This window comes from Musa acuminata, chromosome BXJ3-8, assembly GCF_036884655.1.
Source record: "Musa acuminata AAA Group cultivar baxijiao chromosome BXJ3-8, Cavendish_Baxijiao_AAA, whole genome shotgun sequence".
Taxonomy (NCBI): domain Eukaryota; kingdom Viridiplantae; phylum Streptophyta; class Magnoliopsida; order Zingiberales; family Musaceae; genus Musa; species Musa acuminata.
In genome coordinates, this window is record NC_088356.1 from 38594733 (window position 1) to 38613488 (window position 18756).

Here is an 18756-nt window from a genome sequence, read left to right on the forward strand (position 1 = left end):
TCGGAATCGCCATCGTCGGATCTCTCCGATGCCCACGAGGCCGACCGCGTACCGGACACGGCAAGCGCGCGCCGAAACCATCGGGACTTTCTCGAACGAACTCGGAATCGCTATTGCGGCCCCATTCCGGAAAGCTCTCTCCGAGCCCCACGAGACTGACTGCGTAGCGGTCACGGCGAATTCCGAGGCCCAAAACCATCGCCTCGGAGGTCGACGGGAGAGGTTTTGGCCGCTCGGGGCGCAAAAAGGAGTGCAACACGAGGACTTCCCATGGGGTCACCCATCCTGGAACCATACATGTCTGATCATTGTATGTTTACGAAGAAATTTTTAGATGATGACTTCATTTACATGTTACTGACACATTTACTGTTGGCCATGATGCTGGAAAAATTGAAAAGCTTAAAGGAGAGTTTTAAGTAAGTCTTTTGGCCGCTCGGGGCGCAAAAAGGAGTGCAACACGAGGACTTCCCAGGGGGTCACCCATCCTAGTACTACTCTCGCCCAAGCACGCTTAACTTCGGAGTTCTGATGGGATCCGGTGCTTTAGTGCTGGTATGATCGCACTCGTTTTGTGTGCGTCGTCCCTCGCCTTTGTGCACGTCGCGGACGGCGCATATCGACGACCGGAGCCCATTGCGCGCCCCGAAACCTCTCGAACGATCTCGGAATCGCCATCGTCGGATCTCTCCGATGCCCACGAGGCCGACCGCGTACCGGACACGGCAAGCGCGCGCCGAAACCATCGGGACTTTCTCGAACGAACTCGGAATCGCTATTGCGGCCCCATTCCGGAAAGCTCTCTCCGAGCCCCACGAGACTGACTGCGTAGCGGTCACGGCGAATTCCGAGGCCCAAAACCATCGCCTCGGAGGTCGACGGGAGAGGTTTTGGCCGCTCGGGGCGCAAAAAGGAGTGCAACACGAGGACTTCCCATGGGGTCACCCATCCTGGAACCATACATGTCTGATCATTGTATGTTTACGAAGAAATTTTTAGATGATGACTTCATTTACATGTTACTGACACATTTACTGTTGGCCATGATGCTGGAAAAATTGAAAAGCTTAAAGGAGAGTTTTAAGTAAGTCTTTTGGCCGCTCGGGGCGCAAAAAGGAGTGCAACACGAGGACTTCCCAGGGGGTCACCCATCCTAGTACTACTCTCGCCCAAGCACGCTTAACTTCGGAGTTCTGATGGGATCCGGTGCTTTAGTGCTGGTATGATCGCACTCGTTTTGTGTGCGTCGTCCCTCGCCTTTGTGCACGTCGCGGACGGCGCATATCGACGACCGGAGCCCATTGCGCGCCCCGAAACCTCTCGAACGATCTCGGAATCGCCATCGTCGGATCTCTCCGATGCCCACGAGGCCGACCGCGTACCGGACACGGCAAGCGCGCGCCGAAACCATCGGGACTTTCTCGAACGAACTCGGAATCGCTATTGCGGCCCCATTCCGGAAAGCTCTCTCCGAGCCCCACGAGACTGACTGCGTAGCGGTCACGGCGAATTCCGAGGCCCAAAACCATCGCCTCGGAGGTCGACGGGAGAGGTTTTGGCCGCTCGGGGCGCAAAAAGGAGTGCAACACGAGGACTTCCCATGGGGTCACCCATCCTGGAACCATACATGTCTGATCATTGTATGTTTACGAAGAAATTTTTAGATGATGACTTCATTTACATGTTACTGACACATTTACTGTTGGCCATGATGCTGGAAAAATTGAAAAGCTTAAAGGAGAGTTTTAAGTAAGTCTTTTGGCCGCTCGGGGCGCAAAAAGGAGTGCAACACGAGGACTTCCCAGGGGGTCACCCATCCTAGTACTACTCTCGCCCAAGCACGCTTAACTTCGGAGTTCTGATGGGATCCGGTGCTTTAGTGCTGGTATGATCGCACTCGTTTTGTGTGCGTCGTCCCTCGCCTTTGTGCACGTCGCGGACGGCGCATATCGACGACCGGAGCCCATTGCGCGCCCCGAAACCTCTCGAACGATCTCGGAATCGCCATCGTCGGATCTCTCCGATGCCCACGAGGCCGACCGCGTACCGGACACGGCAAGCGCGCGCCGAAACCATCGGGACTTTCTCGAACGAACTCGGAATCGCTATTGCGGCCCCATTCCGGAAAGCTCTCTCCGAGCCCCACGAGACTGACTGCGTAGCGGTCACGGCGAATTCCGAGGCCCAAAACCATCGCCTCGGAGGTCGACGGGAGAGGTTTTGGCCGCTCGGGGCGCAAAAAGGAGTGCAACACGAGGACTTCCCATGGGGTCACCCATCCTGGAACCATACATGTCTGATCATTGTATGTTTACGAAGAAATTTTTAGATGATGACTTCATTTACATGTTACTGACACATTTACTGTTGGCCATGATGCTGGAAAAATTGAAAAGCTTAAAGGAGAGTTTTAAGTAAGTCTTTTGGCCGCTCGGGGCGCAAAAAGGAGTGCAACACGAGGACTTCCCAGGGGGTCACCCATCCTAGTACTACTCTCGCCCAAGCACGCTTAACTTCGGAGTTCTGATGGGATCCGGTGCTTTAGTGCTGGTATGATCGCACTCGTTTTGTGTGCGTCGTCCCTCGCCTTTGTGCACGTCGCGGACGGCGCATATCGACGACCGGAGCCCATTGCGCGCCCCGAAACCTCTCGAACGATCTCGGAATCGCCATCGTCGGATCTCTCCGATGCCCACGAGGCCGACCGCGTACCGGACACGGCAAGCGCGCGCCGAAACCATCGGGACTTTCTCGAACGAACTCGGAATCGCTATTGCGGCCCCATTCCGGAAAGCTCTCTCCGAGCCCCACGAGACTGACTGCGTAAGCGGTCACGGCGAATTCCGAGGCCCAAAACCATCGCCTCGGAGGTCGACGGGAGAGGTTTTGGCCGCTCGGGGCGCAAAAAGGAGTGCAACACGAGGACTTCCCATGGGGTCACCCATCCTGGAACCATACATGTCTGATCATTGTATGTTTACGAAGAAATTTTTAGATGATGACTTCATTTACATGTTACTGACACATTTACTGTTGGCCATGATGCTGGAAAAATTGAAAAGCTTAAAGGAGAGTTTTAAGTAAGTCTTTTGGCCGCTCGGGGCGCAAAAAGGAGTGCAACACGAGGACTTCCCAGGGGGTCACCCATCCTAGTACTACTCTCGCCCAAGCACGCTTAACTTCGGAGTTCTGATGGGATCCGGTGCTTTAGTGCTGGTATGATCGCACTCGTTTTGTGTGCGTCGTCCCTCGCCTTTGTGCACGTCGCGGACGGCGCATATCGACGACCGGAGCCCATTGCGCGCCCCGAAACCTCTCGAACGATCTCGGAATCGCCATCGTCGGATCTCTCCGATGCCCACGAGGCCGACCGCGTACCGGACACGGCAAGCGCGCGCCGAAACCATCGGGACTTTCTCGAACGAACTCGGAATCGCTATTGCGGCCCCATTCCGGAAAGCTCTCTCCGAGCCCCACGAGACTGACTGCGTAGCGGTCACGGCGAATTCCGAGGCCCAAAACCATCGCCTCGGAGGTCGACGGGAGAGGTTTTGGCCGCTCGGGGCGCAAAAAGGAGTGCAACACGAGGACTTCCCATGGGGTCACCCATCCTGGAACCATACATGTCTGATCATTGTATGTTTACGAAGAAATTTTTAGATGATGACTTCATTTACATGTTACTGACACATTTACTGTTGGCCATGATGCTGGAAAAATTGAAAAGCTTAAAGGAGAGTTTTAAGTAAGTCTTTTGGCCGCTCGGGGCGCAAAAAGGAGTGCAACACGAGGACTTCCCAGGGGGTCACCCATCCTAGTACTACTCTCGCCCAAGCACGCTTAACTTCGGAGTTCTGATGGGATCCGGTGCTTTAGTGCTGGTATGATCGCACTCGTTTTGTGTGCGTCGTCCCTCGCCTTTGTGCACGTCGCGGACGGCGCATATCGACGACCGGAGCCCATTGCGCGCCCCGAAACCTCTCGAACGATCTCGGAATCGCCATCGTCGGATCTCTCCGATGCCCACGAGGCCGACCGCGTACCGGACACGGCAAGCGCGCGCCGAAACCATCGGGACTTTCTCGAACGAACTCGGAATCGCTATTGCGGCCCCATTCCGGAAAGCTCTCTCCGAGCCCCACGAGACTGACTGCGTAGCGGTCACGGCGAATTCCGAGGCCCAAAACCATCGCCTCGGAGGTCGACGGGAGAGGTTTTGGCCGCTCGGGGCGCAAAAAGGAGTGCAACACGAGGACTTCCCATGGGGTCACCCATCCTGGAACCATACATGTCTGATCATTGTATGTTTACGAAGAAATTTTTAGATGATGACTTCATTTACATGTTACTGACACATTTACTGTTGGCCATGATGCTGGAAAAATTGAAAAGCTTAAAGGAGAGTTTTAAGTAAGTCTTTTGGCCGCTCGGGGCGCAAAAAGGAGTGCAACACGAGGACTTCCCAGGGGGTCACCCATCCTAGTACTACTCTCGCCCAAGCACGCTTAACTTCGGAGTTCTGATGGGATCCGGTGCTTTAGTGCTGGTATGATCGCACTCGTTTTGTGTGCGTCGTCCCTCGCCTTTGTGCACGTCGCGGACGGCGCATATCGACGACCGGAGCCCATTGCGCGCCCCGAAACCTCTCGAACGATCTCGGAATCGCCATCGTCGGATCTCTCCGATGCCCACGAGGCCGACCGCGTACCGGACACGGCAAGCGCGCGCCGAAACCATCGGGACTTTCTCGAACGAACTCGGAATCGCTATTGCGGCCCCATTCCGGAAAGCTCTCTCCGAGCCCCACGAGACTGACTGCGTAGCGGTCACGGCGAATTCCGAGGCCCAAAACCATCGCCTCGGAGGTCGACGGGAGAGGTTTTGGCCGCTCGGGGCGCAAAAAGGAGTGCAACACGAGGACTTCCCATGGGGTCACCCATCCTGGAACCATACATGTCTGATCATTGTATGTTTACGAAGAAATTTTTAGATGATGACTTCATTTACATGTTACTGACACATTTACTGTTGGCCATGATGCTGGAAAAATTGAAAAGCTTAAAGGAGAGTTTTAAGTAAGTCTTTTGGCCGCTCGGGGCGCAAAAAGGAGTGCAACACGAGGACTTCCCAGGGGGTCACCCATCCTAGTACTACTCTCGCCCAAGCACGCTTAACTTCGGAGTTCTGATGGGATCCGGTGCTTTAGTGCTGGTATGATCGCACTCGTTTTGTGTGCGTCGTCCCTCGCCTTTGTGCACGTCGCGGACGGCGCATATCGACGACCGGAGCCCATTGCGCGCCCCGAAAACCTCTCGAACGATCTCGGAATCGCCATCGTCGGATCTCTCCGATGCCCACGAGGCCGACCGCGTACCGGACACGGCAAGCGCGCGCCGAAACCATCGGGACTTTCTCGAACGAACTCGGAATCGCTATTGCGGCCCCATTCCGGAAAGCTCTCTCCGAGCCCCACGAGACTGACTGCGTAGCGGTCACGGCGAATTCCGAGGCCCAAAACCATCGCCTCGGAGGTCGACGGGAGAGGTTTTGGCCGCTCGGGGCGCAAAAAGGAGTGCAACACGAGGACTTCCCATGGGGTCACCCATCCTGGAACCATACATGTCTGATCATTGTATGTTTAACGAAGAAATTTTTAGATGATGACTTCATTTACATGTTACTGACACAATTTACTGTTGGCCATGATGCTGGAAAAATTGAAAAGCTTAAAGGAGAGTTTTAAGTAAGTCTTTTGGCCGCTCGGGGCGCAAAAAGGAGTGCAACACGAGGGACTTCCCAGGGGGTCACCCATCCTAGTACTACTCTCGCCCAAGCACGCTTAACTTCGGAGTTCTGATGGGATCCGGTGCTTTAGTGCTGGTATGATCGCACTCGTTTTGTGTGCGTCGTCCCTCGCCTTTGTGCACGTCGCGGACGGCGCATATCGACGACCGGAGGCCCATTGCGCGCCCCGAAACCTCTCGAACGATCTCGGAATCGCCATCGTCGGATCTCTCCGATGCCCACGAGGCCGACCGCGTACCGGACACGGCAAGCGCGCGCCGAAACCATCGGGACTTTCTCGAACGAACTCGGAATCGCTATTGCGGCCCCATTCCGGAAAGCTCTCTCCGAGCCCCACGAGACTGACTGCGTAGCGGTCACGGCGAATTCCGAGGCCCAAAACCATCGCCTCGGAGGTCGACGGGAGAGGTTTTGGCCGCTCGGGGCGCAAAAAGGAGTGCAACACGAGGACTTCCCATGGGGTCACCCATCCTGGAACCATACATGTCTGATCATTGTATGTTTACGAAGAAATTTTAGATGATGACTTCATTTACATGTTACTGACACATTTACTGTTGGCCATGATGCTGGAAAAAATTGAAAAGCTTAAAGGAGAGTTTTAAGTAAGTCTTTTGGCCGCTCGGGGCGCAAAAAGGAGTGCAACACGAGGACTTCCCAGGGGGTCACCCATCCTAGTACTACTCTCGCCCAAGCACGCTTAACTTCGGAGTTCTGATGGGATCCGGTGCTTTAGTGCTGGTATGATCGCACTCGTTTTGTGTGCGTCGTCCCTCGCCTTTGTGCACGTCGCGGACGGCGCATATCGACGACCGGAGCCCATTGCGCGCCCCGAAACCTCTCGAACGATCTCGGAATCGCCATCTGTCGGATCTCTCCGATGCCCACGAGGCCGACCGCGTACCGGACACGGCAAGCGCGCGCCGAAACCATCGGGACTTTCTCGAACGAACTCGGAATCGCTATTGCGGCCCCATTCCGGAAAGCTCTCTCCGAGCCCCACGAGACTGACTGCGTAGCGGTCACGGCGAATTCCGAGGCCCAAAACCATCGCCTCGGAGGTCGACGGGAGAGGTTTTGGCCGCTCGGGGCGCAAAAAGGAGTGCAACACGAGGACTTCCCATGGGGTCACCCATCCTGGAACCATACATGTCTGATCATTGTATGTTTACGAAGAAATTTTTAGATGATGACTTCATTTACATGTTACTGACACATTTACTGTTGGCCATGATGCTGGAAAAATTGAAAAGCTTAAAGGAGAGTTTTAAGTAAGTCTTTTGGCCGCTCGGGGCGCAAAAAGGAGTGCAACACGAGGACTTCCCAGGGGGTCACCCATCCTAGTACTACTCTCGCCCAAGCACGCTTAACTTCGGAGTTCTGATGGATCCGGTGCTTTAGTGCTGGTATGATCGCACTCGTTTTGTGTGCGTCGTCCCTCGCCTTTGTGCACGTCGCGGACGGCGCATATCGACGACCGGAGCCCATTGCGCGCCCCGAAACCTCTCGAACGATCTCGGAATCGCCATCGTCGGATCTCTCCGATGCCCACGAGGCCGACCGCGTACCGGACACGGCAAGCGCGCGCCGAAACCATCGGGACTTTCTCGAACGAACTCGGAATCGCTATTGCGGCCCCATTCCGGAAAGCTCTCTCCGAGCCCCACGAGACTGACTGCGTAGCGGTCACGGCGAATTCCGAGGCCCAAAACCATCGCCTCGGAGGTCGACGGGAGAGGTTTTGGCCGCTCGGGGCGCAAAAAGGAGTGCAACACGAGGACTTCCCATGGGGTCACCCATCCTGGAACCATACATGTCTGATCATTGTATGTTTACGAAGAAATTTTTAGATGATGACTTCATTTACATGTTACTGACACATTTACTGTTGGCCATGATGCTGGAAAAATTGAAAAGCTTAAAGGAGAGTTTTAAGTAAGTCTTTTGCCGCTCGGGGCGCAAAAAGGAGTGCAACACGAGGACTTCCCAGGGGGTCACCCATCCTAGTACTACTCTCGCCCAAGCACGCTTAACTTCGGAGTTCTGATGGGATCCGGTGCTTTAGTGCTGGTATGATCGCACTCGTTTTGTGTGCGTCGTCCCTCGCCTTTGTGCACGTCGCGGACGGCGCATATCGACGACCGGAGCCCATTGCGCGCCCCGAAACCTCTCGAACGATCTCGGAATCGCCATCGTCGGATCTCTCCGATGCCCACGAGGCCGACCGCGTACCGGACACGGCAAGCGCGCGCCGAAACCATCGGGACTTTCTCGAACGAACTCGGAATCGCTATTGCGGCCCCATTCCGGAAAGCTCTCTCCGAGCCCCACGAGACTGACTGCGTAGCGGTCACGGCGAATTCCGAGGCCCAAAACCATCGCCTCGGAGGTCGACGGGAGAGGTTTTGGCCGCTCGGGGCGCAAAAAGGAGTGCAACACGAGGGACTTCCCATGGGGTCACCCATCCTGGAACCATACATGTCTGATCATTGTATGTTTACGAAGAAATTTTTAGATGATGACTTCATTTTACATGTTACTGACACATTTACTGTTGGCCATGATGCTGGAAAAATTGAAAAGCTTAAAGGAGAGTTTTAAGTAAGTCTTTTGGCCGCTCGGGGCGCAAAAGGAGTGCAACACGAGGACTTCCCAGGGGTCACCCATCCTAGTACTACTCTCGCCCAAGCACGCTTAACTTCGGAGTTCTGATGGGATCCGGTGCTTTAGTGCTGGTATGATCGCACTCGTTTTGTGTGCGTCGTCCCTCGCCTTTGTGCACGTCGCGGACGGCGCATATCGACGACCGGAGCCCATTGCGCGCCCCGAAACCTCTCGAACGATCTCGGAATCGCCATCGTCGGATCTCTCCGATGCCCACGAGGCCGACCGCGTACCGGACACGGCAAGCGCGCGCCGAAACCATCGGGACTTTCTCGAACGAACTCGGAATCGCTATTGCGGCCCCATTCCGGAAAGCTCTCTCCGAGCCCCACGAGACTGACTGCGTAGCGGTCACGGCGAATTCCGAGGCCCAAAACCATCGCCTCGGAGGTCGACGGGAGAGGTTTTGGCCGCTCGGGGCGCAAAAAGGAGTGCAACACGAGGACTTCCCATGGGGTCACCCATCCTGGAACCATACATGTCTGATCATTGTATGTTTACGAAGAAATTTTTAGATGATGACTTCATTTACATGTTACTGACACATTTACTGTTGGCCATGATGCTGGAAAAATTGAAAAGCTTAAAGGAGAGTTTTAAGTAAGTCTTTTGGCCGCTCGGGGCGCAAAAAGGAGTGCAACACGAGGACTTCCCAGGGGGTCACCCATCCTAGTACTACTCTCGCCAAGCACGCTTAACTTCGGAGTTCTGATGGGATCCGGTGCTTTAGTGCTGGTATGATCGCACTCGTTTTGTGTGCGTCGTCCCTCGCCTTTGTGCACGTCGCGGACGGCGCATATCGACGACCGGAGCCCATTGCGCGCCCCGAAACCTCTCGAACGATCTCGGAATCGCCATCGTCGGATCTCTCCGATGCCACGAGGCCGACCGCGTACCGGACACGGCAAGCGCGCGCCGAAACCATCGGGACTTTCTCGAACGAACTCGGAATCGCTATTGCGGCCCCATTCCGGAAAGCTCTCTCCGAGCCCCACGAGACTGACTGCGTAGCGGTCACGGCGAATTCCGAGGCCCAAAACCATCGCCTCGGAGGTCGACGGGAGAGGTTTTGGCCGCTCGGGGCGCAAAAAGGAGTGCAACACGAGGACTTCCCATGGGGTCACCCATCTGGAACCATACATGTCTGATCATTGTATGTTTACGAAGAAATTTTTAGATGATGACTTCATTTACATGTTACTGACACATTTACTGTTGGCCATGATGCTGGAAAAATTGAAAAGCTTAAAGGAGAGTTTTAAGTAAGTCTTTTGGCCGCTCGGGGCGCAAAAAGGAGTGCAACACGAGGACTTCCCAGGGGGTCACCCATCCTAGTACTACTCTCGCCCAAGCACGCTTAACTTCGGAGTTCTGATGGGATCCGGTGCTTTAGTGCTGGTATGATCGCACTCGTTTTGTGTGCGTCGTCCCTCGCCTTTGTGCACGTCGCGGACGGCGCATATCGACGACCGGAGCCCATTGCGCGCCCCGAAACCTCTCGAACGATCTCGGAATCGCCATCGTCGGATCTCTCCGATGCCCCACGAGGCCGACCGCGTACCGGACACGGCAAGCGCGCGCCGAAACCATCGGGACTTTCTCGAACGAACTCGGGAATCGCTATTGCGGCCCCATTCCGGAAAGCTCTCCCGAGCCCCACGAGACTGACTGCGTAGCGGTCACGGCGAATTCCGAGGCCCAAAACCATCGCCTCGGAGGTCGACGGGGAGAGGTTTTGGCCGCTCGGGGCGCAAAAAGGAGTGCAACACGAGGACTTCCCATGGGGTCACCCATCCTGGAACATACATGTCTGATCATTGTATGTTTACGAAGAAATTTTTAGATGATGACTTCATTTACATGTTACTGACACATTTACTGTTGGCCATGATGCCTGGAAAAATTGAAAAGCTTAAAGGAGAGTTTTAAGTAAGTCTTTTGCCGCTCGGGGCGCAAAAAGGAGTGCAACACGAGGACTTCCAGGGGGTCACCCATCCCTAGTACTACTCTCGCCCAAGCACGCTTAACTCGGAGTTCTGATGGGATCCGGTGCTTTAGTGCTGGTATGATCGCACTCGTTTTGTGTGCGTCGTCCCTCGCCTTTGTGCACGTCGCGGACGGCGCATATCGACGACCGGAGCCCATTGCGCGCCCCGAAACCTCTCGAACGATCTCGGAATCGCCATCGTCGGATCTCTCCGATGCCCACGAGGCCGACCGCGTACCGGACACGGCAAGCGCGCGCCGAACCATCGGGACCTTTCTCGAACGAACTCGGAATCGCTATTGCGGCCCCCATTCCGGAAAGCTCTCTCCGAGCCCCACGAGACTGACTGCGTAGCGGTCACGGCGAATTCCGAGGCCCAAAACCATCGCCTCGGAGGTCGACGGGAGAGGTTTTGGCCGCTCGGGGCGCAAAAAGGAGTGCAACACGAGGACTTCCCATGGGGTCACCCATCCTGGAACCATACATGTCTGATCATTGTATGTTTACGAAGAAATTTTTAGATGATGACTTCATTTACATGTTACTGACACATTTACTGTTGGCCATGATGCTGGAAAAATTGAAAAGCTTAAAGGAGAGTTGTAAGTAAGTCTTTTGGCCGCTCGGGGCGCAAAAGGAGTGCAACACGAGGACTTCCCAGGGGGTCACCCATCCTAGTACTACTCTCGCCCAAGCACGCTTAACTTCGGAGTTCTGATGGGATCCGGTGCTTTAGTGCTGGTATGATCGCACTCGTTTTGTGTGCGTCGTCCCTCGCCTTTGTGCACGTCGCGGACGGCGCATATCGACGACCGGAGCCCATTGCGCGCCCCGAAACCTCTCGAACGATCTCGGAATCGCCATCGTCGGATCTCTCCGATGCCCACGAGGCCGACCGCGTACCGGACACGGCCCAAGCGCGCGCCGAAACCATCGGGACTTTCTCGGAACGAACTCGGAATCGCTATTGCGGCCCCATTCCGGAAAGCTCTCTCCGAGCCCCACGAGACAGACTGCGTAGCGGTCACGGCGAATTCCGAGGCCCAAAACCATCGCCTCGGAGGTCGACGGGAGAGGTTTTGGCCGCTCGGGGCGCAAAAAGGAGTGCAACACGAGGACTTCCCATGGGGTCACCCATTCCTGGGAAACCATACATGTCTGATCATTGTATGTTTACGAAGAAATTTTTAGATGATGACTTCATTTACATGTTACTGACACATTTACTGTTGGCCATGATGCTGGAAAAATTGAAAAGCTTAAAGGAGAGTTTTAAGTAAGTCTTTTGGCCGCTCGGGGCGCAAAAAGGAGTGCAACACGAGGACTTCCCAGGGGGTCACCCATCCTAGTACTACTCTCGCCCAAGCACGCTTAACTTCGGAGTTCTGATGGGATCCGGTGCTTTAGTGCTGGTATGATCGCACTCGTTTTGTGTGCGTCGTCCCTCGCCTTTGTGCACGTCGCGGACGGCGCATATCGACGACCGGAGCCCATTGCGCGCCCCGAAACCTCTCGAACGATCTCGGAATCGCCATCGTCGGATCTCTCCGATGCCCACGAGGCCGACCGCGTACCGGACACGGCAAGCGCGCGCCGAAACCATCGGGACTTTCTCGAACGAACTCGGAATCGCTATTGCGGCCCCATTCCGGAAAGCTCTCTCCGAGCCCCACGAGACTGACTGCGTAGCGGTCACGGCGAATTCCGAGGCCCAAAACCATCGCCTCGGAGGTCGACGGGAGAGGTTTGGCCGCTCGGGGCGCAAAAAGGAGTGCAACACGAGGACTTCCCATGGGGTCACCCATCCTGGAACCATACATGTCTGATCATTGTATGTTTACGAAGAAATTTTTAGATGATGACTTCATTTACATGTTACTGACACATTTACTGTTGGCCATGATGCTGGAAAAATTGAAAAGCTTAAAGGAGAGTTTTAAGTAAGTCTTTTGGCCGCTCGGGGCGCAAAAAGGAGTGCAACACGAGGACTTCCCAGGGGGTCACCCATCCTAGTACTACTCTCGCCCAAGCACGCTTAACTTCGGAGTTCTGATGGGATCCGGTGCTTTAGTGCTGGTATGATCGCACTCGTTTTGTGTGCGTCGTCCCTCGCCTTTGTGCACGTCGCGGACGGCGCATATCGACGACCGGAGCCCATTGCGCGCCCCGAAACCTCTCGAACGATCTCGGAATCGCCATCGTCGGATCTCTCCGATGCCCACGAGGCCGACCGCGTACCGGACACGGCAAGCGCGCGCCGAAACCATCGGGACTTTCTCGAACGAACTCGGAATCGCTATTGCGGCCCCATTCCGGAAAGCTCTCTCCGAGCCCCACGAGACTGACTGCGTAGCGGTCACGGCGAATTCCGAGGCCCAAAACCATCGCCTCGGAGGTCGACGGGAGAGGTTTTGGCCGCTCGGGGCGCAAAAAGGAGTGCAACACGAGGACTTCCCATGGGGTCACCCATCCTGGAACCATACATGTCTGATCATTGTATGTTTACGAAGAAATTTTTAGATGATGACTTCATTTACATGTTACTGACACATTTACTGTTGGCCATGATGCTGGAAAAATTGAAAAGCTTAAAGGAGAGTTTTAAGTAAGTCTTTTGGCCGCTCGGGGCGCAAAAAGGAGTGCAACACGAGGACTTCCCAGGGGGTCACCCATCCTAGTACTACTCTCGCCCAAGCACGCTTAACTTCGGAGTTCTGATGGGATCCGGTGCTTTAGTGCTGGTATGATCGCACTCGTTTTGTGTGCGTCGTCCCTCGCCTTTGTGCACGTCGCGGACGGCGCATATCGACGACCGGAGCCCATTGCGCGCCCCGAAACCTCTCGAACGATCTCGGAATCGCCATCGTCGGATCTCTCCGATGCCCACGAGGCCGACCGCGTACCGGACACGGCAAGCGCGCGCCGAAACCATCGGGACTTTCTCGAACGAACTCGGAATCGCTATTGCGGCCCCATTCCGGAAAGCTCTCTCCGAGCCCCACGAGACTGACTGCGTAGCGGTCACGGCGAATTCCGAGGCCCAAAACCATCGCCTCGGAGGTCGACGGGAGAGGTTTTGGCCGCTCGGGGCGCAAAAAGGAGTGCAACACGAGGACTTCCCATGGGGTCACCCATCCTGGAACCATACATGTCTGATCATTGTATGTTTACGAAGAAATTTTTAGATGATGACTTCATTTACATGTTACTGACACATTTACTGTTGGCCATGATGCTGGAAAAATTGAAAAGCTTAAAGGAGAGTTTTAAGTAAGTCTTTTGGCCGCTCGGGGCGCAAAAAGGAGTGCAACACGAGGACTTCCCAGGGGGTCACCCATCCTAGTACTACTCTCGCCCAAGCACGCTTAACTTCGGAGTTCTGATGGGATCCGGTGCTTTAGTGCTGGTATGATCGCACTCGTTTTGTGTGCGTCGTCCCTCGCCTTTGTGCACGTCGCGGACGGCGCATATCGACGACCGGAGCCCATTGCGCGCCCCGAAACCTCTCGAACGATCTCGGAATCGCCATCGTCGGATCTCTCCGATGCCCACGAGGCCGACCGCGTACCGGACACGGCAAGCGCGCGCCGAAACCATCGGGACTTTCTCGAACGAACTCGGAATCGCTATTGCGGCCCCATTCCGGAAAGCTCTCTCCGAGCCCCACGAGACTGACTGCGTAGCGGTCACGGCGAATTCCGAGGCCCAAAACCATCGCCTCGGAGGTCGACGGGAGAGGTTTTGGCCGCTCGGGGCGCAAAAAGGAGTGCAACACGAGGACTTCCCATGGGGTCACCCATCCTGGAACCATACATGTCTGATCATTGTATGTTTACGAAGAAATTTTTAGATGATGACTTCATTTACATGTTACTGACACATTTACTGTTGGCCATGATGCTGGAAAAATTGAAAAGCTTAAAGGAGAGTTTTAAGTAAGTCTTTTGGCCGCTCGGGGCGCAAAAAGGAGTGCAACACGAGGACTTCCCAGGGGGTCACCCATCCTAGTACTACTCTCGCCCAAGCACGCTTAACTTCGGAGTTCTGATGGGATCCGTGTGCTTTAGTGCTGGTATGATCGCACTCGTTTTGTGTGCGTCGTCCCTCGCCTTTGTGCACGTCGCGGACGGCGCATATCGACGACCGGAGCCCATTGCGCGCCCCGAAACCTCTCGAACGATCTCGGAATCATCTCTCCGATGCCCACGAGGCCGACCGCGTACCGGACACGGCAAGCGCGCGCCGAAACCATCGGGACTTTCTCGAACGAACTCGGAATCGCTATTGCGGCCCCATTCCGGAAAGCTCTCTCCGAGCCCCACGAGACTGACTGCGTAGCGGTCACGGCGAATTCCGAGGCCCAAAACCATCGCCTCGGAGGTCGACGGGAGAGGTTTTGGCCGCTCGGGGCGCAAAAAGGAGTGCAACACGAGGACTTCCCATGGGGTCACCCATCCTGGAACCATACATGTCTGATCATTGTATGTTTACGAAGAAATTTTTAGATGATGACTTCATTTACATGTTACTGACACATTTACTGTTGGCCATGATGCTGGAAAAATTGAAAAGCTTAAAGGAGAGTTTTAAGTAAGTCTTTTGGCCGCTCGGGCGCAAAAAGGAGTGCAACACGAGGACTTCCCAGGGGGTCACCCATCCTAGTACTACTCTCGCCCAAGCACGCTTAACTTCGGAGTTCTGATGGGATCCGGTGCTTTAGTGCTGGTATGATCGCACTCGTTTTGTGTGCGTCGTCCCTCGCCTTTGTGCACGTCGCGGACGGCGCATATCGACGACCGGAGCCCATTGCGCGCCCCGAAACCTCTCGAACGATCTCGGAATCGCCATCGTCGGATCTCTCCGATGCCCACGAGGCCGACCGCGTACCGGACACGGCAAGCGCGCGCCGAAACCATCGGGACTTTCTCGAACGAACTCGGAATCGCTATTGCGGCCCCATTCCGGAAAGCTCTCTCCGAGCCCCACGAGACTGACTGCGTAGCGGTCACGGCGAATTCCGAGGCCCAAAACCATCGCCTCGGAGGTCGACGGGAGAGGTTTTGGCCGCTCGGGGCGCAAAAAGGAGTGCAACACGAGGACTTCCCATGGGGTCACCCATCCTGGAACCATACATGTCTGATCATTGTATGTTTACGAAGAAATTTTTAGATGATGACTTCATTTACATGTTACTGACACATTTACTGTTGGCCATGATGCTGGAAAAATTGAAAAGCTTAAAGGAGAGTTTTAAGTAAGTCTTTTGGCCGCTCGGGGCGCAAAAAGGAGTGCAACACGAGGACTTCCCAGGGGGTCACCCATCCTAGTACTACTCTCGCCCAAGCACGCTTAACTTCGGAGTTCTGATGGATCCGGTGCTTTAGTGCTGGTATGATCGCACTCGTTTTGTGTGCGTCGTCCCTCGCCTTTGTGCACGTCGCGGACGGCGCATATCGACGACCGGAGCCCATTGCGCGCCCCGAAACCTCTCGAACGATCTCGGAATCGCCATCGTCGGATCTCTCCGATGCCCACGAGGCCGACCGCGTACCGGACACGGCAAGCGCGCGCCGAAACCATCGGGACTTTCTCGAACGAACTCGGAATCGCTATTGCGGCCCCATTCCGGAAAGCTCTCTCCGAGCCCCACGAGACTGACTGCGTAGCGGTCACGGCGAATTCCGAGGCCCAAAACCATCGCCTCGGAGGTCGACGGGAGAGGTTTTGGCCGCTCGGGGCGCAAAAAGGAGTGCAACACGAGGACTTCCCATGGGGTCACCCATCCTGGAACCATACATGTCTGATCATTGTATGTTTACGAAGAAATTTTTAGATGATGACTTCATTTACATGTTACTTGACACATTTACTGTTGGCCATGATGCTGGAAAAATTGAAAAGCTTAAAGGAGAGTTTTAAGTAAGTCTTTTGGCCGCTCGGGGCGCAAAAAGGAGTGCAACACGAGGACTTCCCAGGGGGTCACCCATCCTAGTACTACTCTCGCCCAAGCACGCTTAACTTCGGAGTTCTGATGGGATCCGGTGCTTTAGTGCTGGTATGATCGCACTCGTTTTGTGTGCGTCGTCCCTCGCCTTTGTGCACGTCGCGGACGGCGCATATCGACGACCGGAGCCCATTGCGCGCCCCGAAACCTCTCGAACGATCTCGGAATCGCCATCGTCGGATCTCTCCGATGCCCACGAGGCCGACCGCGTACCGGACACGGCAAGCGCGCGCCGAAACCATCGGGACTTTCTCGAACGAACACGGAATCGCTATTGCGGCCCCATTCGGAAAGCTCTCTCCGAGCCCCACGAGACTGACTGCGTAGCGGTCACGGCGAATTCCGAGGCCCAAAACCATCGCCTCGGAGGTCGACGGGAGAGGTTTTGGCCGCTCGGGGCGCAAAAAGGAGTGCAACACGAGGACTTCCCATGGGGTCACCCATCCTGGAACCATACATGTCTGATCATTGTATGTTTACGAAGAAATTTTTAGATGATGACTTCATTTACATGTTACTGACACATTTACTGTTGGCCATGATGCTGGAAAAATTGAAAAGCTTAAAGGAGAGTTTTAAGTAAGTCTTTTGGCCGCTCGGGGCGCAAAAAGGAGTGCAACACGAGGACTTCCCAGGGGGTCACCCATCCTAGTACTACTCTCGCCCAAGCACGCTTAACTTCGGAGTTCTGATGGGATCCGGTGCTTTAGTTGCTGGTATGATCGCACTCGTTTTGTGTGCGTCGTCCCTCGCCTTTGTGCACGTCGCGGACGGCGCATATCGACGACCGGAGCCCATTGCCGCGCCCCGAAAACCTCTCGAACGATCTCGGAATCGCCATCGTCGGATCTCTCCGATGCCCACGAGGCCGACCGCGTACCGGACACGGCAAGCGCGCGCCGAAACCATCGGGACTTTCTCGAACGAACTCGGAATCGCTATTGCGGCCCCATTCCGGAAAGCTCTCTCCGAGCCCCACGAGACTGACTGCGTAGCGGTCACGGCGAATTCCGAGGCCCAAAACCATCGCCTCGGAGGTCGACGGGAGAGGTTTTGGCCGCTCGGGGCGCAAAAAGGAGTGCAACACGAGGACTTCCCATGGGGTCACCCATCCTGGAACCATACATGTCTGATCATTGTATGTTTACGAAGAAATTTTAGATGATGACTTCATTTACATGTTACTGACACATTTACTGTTGGCCATGATGCTGGAAAAATTGAAAAGCTTAAAGGAGAGTTTTAAGTAAGTCTTTTGGCCGCTCGGGCGCAAAAAGGAGTGCAACACGAGGACTTCCCAGGGGGTCACCCATCCTAGTACTACTCTCGCCCAAGCACGCTTAACTTCGGAGTTCTGATGGGATCCGGTGCTTTAGTGCTGGTATGATCGCACTCGTTTTGTGTGCGTCGTCCCTCGCCTTTGTGCACGTCGCGGACGGCGCATATCGACGACCGGAGCCCATTGCGCGCCCCGAAACCTCTCGAACGATCTCGGAATCGCCATCGTCGGATCTCTCCGATGCCCACGAGGCGACCGCGTACCGGACACGGCAAGCGCGCGCCGAAACCATCGGGACTTTCTCGAACGAACTCGGAATCGCTATTGCGGCCCCATTCCGGAAAGCTCTCTCCGAGCCCCACGAGACTGACTGCGTAGCGGTCACGGCGAATTCCGAGGCCCAAAACCATCGCCTCGGAGGTCGACGGGAGAGGTTTTGGCCGCTCGGGGCGCAAAAAGGAGTGCAACACGAGGACTTCCCATGGGGTCACCCATCCTGGAACCATACATGTCTGATCATTGTATGTTTACGAAGAAATTTTTAGATGATGACTTCATTTACATGTTACTGACACATTTACTGTTGGCCATGATGCTGGAAAAATTGAAAAGCTTAAAGGAGAGTTTTAAGTAAGTCTTTTGGCCGCTCGGGGCGCAAAAAGGAGTGCAACACGAGGACTTCCCAGGGGGTCACCCATCCTAGTACTACTCTCGCCCAAGCACGCTTAACTTCGGAGTTCTGATGGGATCCGGTGCTTTAGTGCTGGTATGATCGCACTCGTTTTGTGTGCGTCGTCCCTCGCCTTTGTGCACGTCGCGGACGGCGCATATCGACGACCGGAGCCCATTGCGCGCCCCGAAACCTCTCGAACGATCTCGGAATCGCCATCGTCGGATCTCTCCGATGCCCACGAGGCCGACCGCGTACCGGACACGGCAAGCGCGCGCCGAAACCATCGGGACTTTCTCGAACGAACTCGAATCGCTATTGCGGCCCCATTCCGGAAAGCTCTCTCC

The 18756-nt window shown here is 55.2% G+C and overlaps 28 non-coding genes across 28 annotated transcripts; all 28 read right to left on the reverse strand.

Annotated features, from left to right (window-relative positions):
- Positions 1–450: 450 nt before the first annotated feature.
- Positions 451–569, reverse strand: LOC135647893 (5S ribosomal RNA). The gene has a single exon (XR_010500589.1). It is a non-coding gene; the product is annotated as a 5S ribosomal RNA (ribosomal RNA).
- A 546-nt stretch (positions 570–1115) lies between these two features.
- Positions 1116–1234, reverse strand: LOC135647894 (5S ribosomal RNA). Its single transcript, XR_010500590.1, has one exon. It is a non-coding gene; the product is annotated as a 5S ribosomal RNA (ribosomal RNA).
- Positions 1235–1780: 546 nt separating this feature from the next.
- On the reverse strand, positions 1781–1899 carry LOC135647896 (5S ribosomal RNA). The gene has a single exon (XR_010500591.1). It is a non-coding gene; the product is annotated as a 5S ribosomal RNA (ribosomal RNA).
- Positions 1900–2445: 546 nt separating this feature from the next.
- LOC135647897 (5S ribosomal RNA) lies at positions 2446–2564 on the reverse strand. The gene has a single exon (XR_010500592.1). It is a non-coding gene; the product is annotated as a 5S ribosomal RNA (ribosomal RNA).
- A 547-nt stretch (positions 2565–3111) lies between these two features.
- Positions 3112–3230, reverse strand: LOC135647899 (5S ribosomal RNA). Its single transcript, XR_010500594.1, has one exon. It is a non-coding gene; the product is annotated as a 5S ribosomal RNA (ribosomal RNA).
- Positions 3231–3776: 546 nt separating this feature from the next.
- On the reverse strand, positions 3777–3895 carry LOC135647900 (5S ribosomal RNA). The gene has a single exon (XR_010500595.1). It is a non-coding gene; the product is annotated as a 5S ribosomal RNA (ribosomal RNA).
- A 546-nt stretch (positions 3896–4441) lies between these two features.
- LOC135647901 (5S ribosomal RNA) lies at positions 4442–4560 on the reverse strand. Its single transcript, XR_010500596.1, has one exon. It is a non-coding gene; the product is annotated as a 5S ribosomal RNA (ribosomal RNA).
- Positions 4561–5106: 546 nt separating this feature from the next.
- LOC135647902 (5S ribosomal RNA) lies at positions 5107–5225 on the reverse strand. The gene has a single exon (XR_010500597.1). It is a non-coding gene; the product is annotated as a 5S ribosomal RNA (ribosomal RNA).
- Positions 5226–5774: 549 nt separating this feature from the next.
- On the reverse strand, positions 5775–5894 carry LOC135646526 (5S ribosomal RNA). The gene has a single exon (XR_010499273.1). It is a non-coding gene; the product is annotated as a 5S ribosomal RNA (ribosomal RNA).
- Positions 5895–6441: 547 nt separating this feature from the next.
- Positions 6442–6560, reverse strand: LOC135647903 (5S ribosomal RNA). The gene has a single exon (XR_010500598.1). It is a non-coding gene; the product is annotated as a 5S ribosomal RNA (ribosomal RNA).
- A 547-nt stretch (positions 6561–7107) lies between these two features.
- LOC135647302 (5S ribosomal RNA) lies at positions 7108–7225 on the reverse strand. Its single transcript, XR_010500043.1, has one exon. It is a non-coding gene; the product is annotated as a 5S ribosomal RNA (ribosomal RNA).
- A 545-nt stretch (positions 7226–7770) lies between these two features.
- Positions 7771–7889, reverse strand: LOC135647905 (5S ribosomal RNA). Its single transcript, XR_010500600.1, has one exon. It is a non-coding gene; the product is annotated as a 5S ribosomal RNA (ribosomal RNA).
- Positions 7890–8436: 547 nt separating this feature from the next.
- On the reverse strand, positions 8437–8554 carry LOC135647003 (5S ribosomal RNA). The gene has a single exon (XR_010499750.1). It is a non-coding gene; the product is annotated as a 5S ribosomal RNA (ribosomal RNA).
- Positions 8555–9100: 546 nt separating this feature from the next.
- On the reverse strand, positions 9101–9218 carry LOC135647379 (5S ribosomal RNA). Its single transcript, XR_010500118.1, has one exon. It is a non-coding gene; the product is annotated as a 5S ribosomal RNA (ribosomal RNA).
- A 544-nt stretch (positions 9219–9762) lies between these two features.
- On the reverse strand, positions 9763–9881 carry LOC135647906 (5S ribosomal RNA). Its single transcript, XR_010500601.1, has one exon. It is a non-coding gene; the product is annotated as a 5S ribosomal RNA (ribosomal RNA).
- A 547-nt stretch (positions 9882–10428) lies between these two features.
- Positions 10429–10546, reverse strand: LOC135647692 (5S ribosomal RNA). The gene has a single exon (XR_010500424.1). It is a non-coding gene; the product is annotated as a 5S ribosomal RNA (ribosomal RNA).
- Positions 10547–11092: 546 nt separating this feature from the next.
- On the reverse strand, positions 11093–11211 carry LOC135647907 (5S ribosomal RNA). Its single transcript, XR_010500602.1, has one exon. It is a non-coding gene; the product is annotated as a 5S ribosomal RNA (ribosomal RNA).
- Positions 11212–11763: 552 nt separating this feature from the next.
- On the reverse strand, positions 11764–11882 carry LOC135647908 (5S ribosomal RNA). Its single transcript, XR_010500603.1, has one exon. It is a non-coding gene; the product is annotated as a 5S ribosomal RNA (ribosomal RNA).
- Positions 11883–12427: 545 nt separating this feature from the next.
- Positions 12428–12546, reverse strand: LOC135647909 (5S ribosomal RNA). Its single transcript, XR_010500604.1, has one exon. It is a non-coding gene; the product is annotated as a 5S ribosomal RNA (ribosomal RNA).
- Positions 12547–13092: 546 nt separating this feature from the next.
- Positions 13093–13211, reverse strand: LOC135647911 (5S ribosomal RNA). Its single transcript, XR_010500606.1, has one exon. It is a non-coding gene; the product is annotated as a 5S ribosomal RNA (ribosomal RNA).
- A 546-nt stretch (positions 13212–13757) lies between these two features.
- LOC135647912 (5S ribosomal RNA) lies at positions 13758–13876 on the reverse strand. Its single transcript, XR_010500607.1, has one exon. It is a non-coding gene; the product is annotated as a 5S ribosomal RNA (ribosomal RNA).
- A 546-nt stretch (positions 13877–14422) lies between these two features.
- Positions 14423–14542, reverse strand: LOC135646558 (5S ribosomal RNA). The gene has a single exon (XR_010499305.1). It is a non-coding gene; the product is annotated as a 5S ribosomal RNA (ribosomal RNA).
- A 534-nt stretch (positions 14543–15076) lies between these two features.
- LOC135647913 (5S ribosomal RNA) lies at positions 15077–15195 on the reverse strand. The gene has a single exon (XR_010500608.1). It is a non-coding gene; the product is annotated as a 5S ribosomal RNA (ribosomal RNA).
- Positions 15196–15741: 546 nt separating this feature from the next.
- LOC135647303 (5S ribosomal RNA) lies at positions 15742–15859 on the reverse strand. Its single transcript, XR_010500044.1, has one exon. It is a non-coding gene; the product is annotated as a 5S ribosomal RNA (ribosomal RNA).
- A 547-nt stretch (positions 15860–16406) lies between these two features.
- LOC135647914 (5S ribosomal RNA) lies at positions 16407–16525 on the reverse strand. Its single transcript, XR_010500609.1, has one exon. It is a non-coding gene; the product is annotated as a 5S ribosomal RNA (ribosomal RNA).
- A 545-nt stretch (positions 16526–17070) lies between these two features.
- LOC135647149 (5S ribosomal RNA) lies at positions 17071–17190 on the reverse strand. The gene has a single exon (XR_010499892.1). It is a non-coding gene; the product is annotated as a 5S ribosomal RNA (ribosomal RNA).
- A 546-nt stretch (positions 17191–17736) lies between these two features.
- LOC135647915 (5S ribosomal RNA) lies at positions 17737–17855 on the reverse strand. Its single transcript, XR_010500610.1, has one exon. It is a non-coding gene; the product is annotated as a 5S ribosomal RNA (ribosomal RNA).
- Positions 17856–18400: 545 nt separating this feature from the next.
- Positions 18401–18519, reverse strand: LOC135647916 (5S ribosomal RNA). Its single transcript, XR_010500611.1, has one exon. It is a non-coding gene; the product is annotated as a 5S ribosomal RNA (ribosomal RNA).
- Positions 18520–18756: the final 237 nt, after the last annotated feature.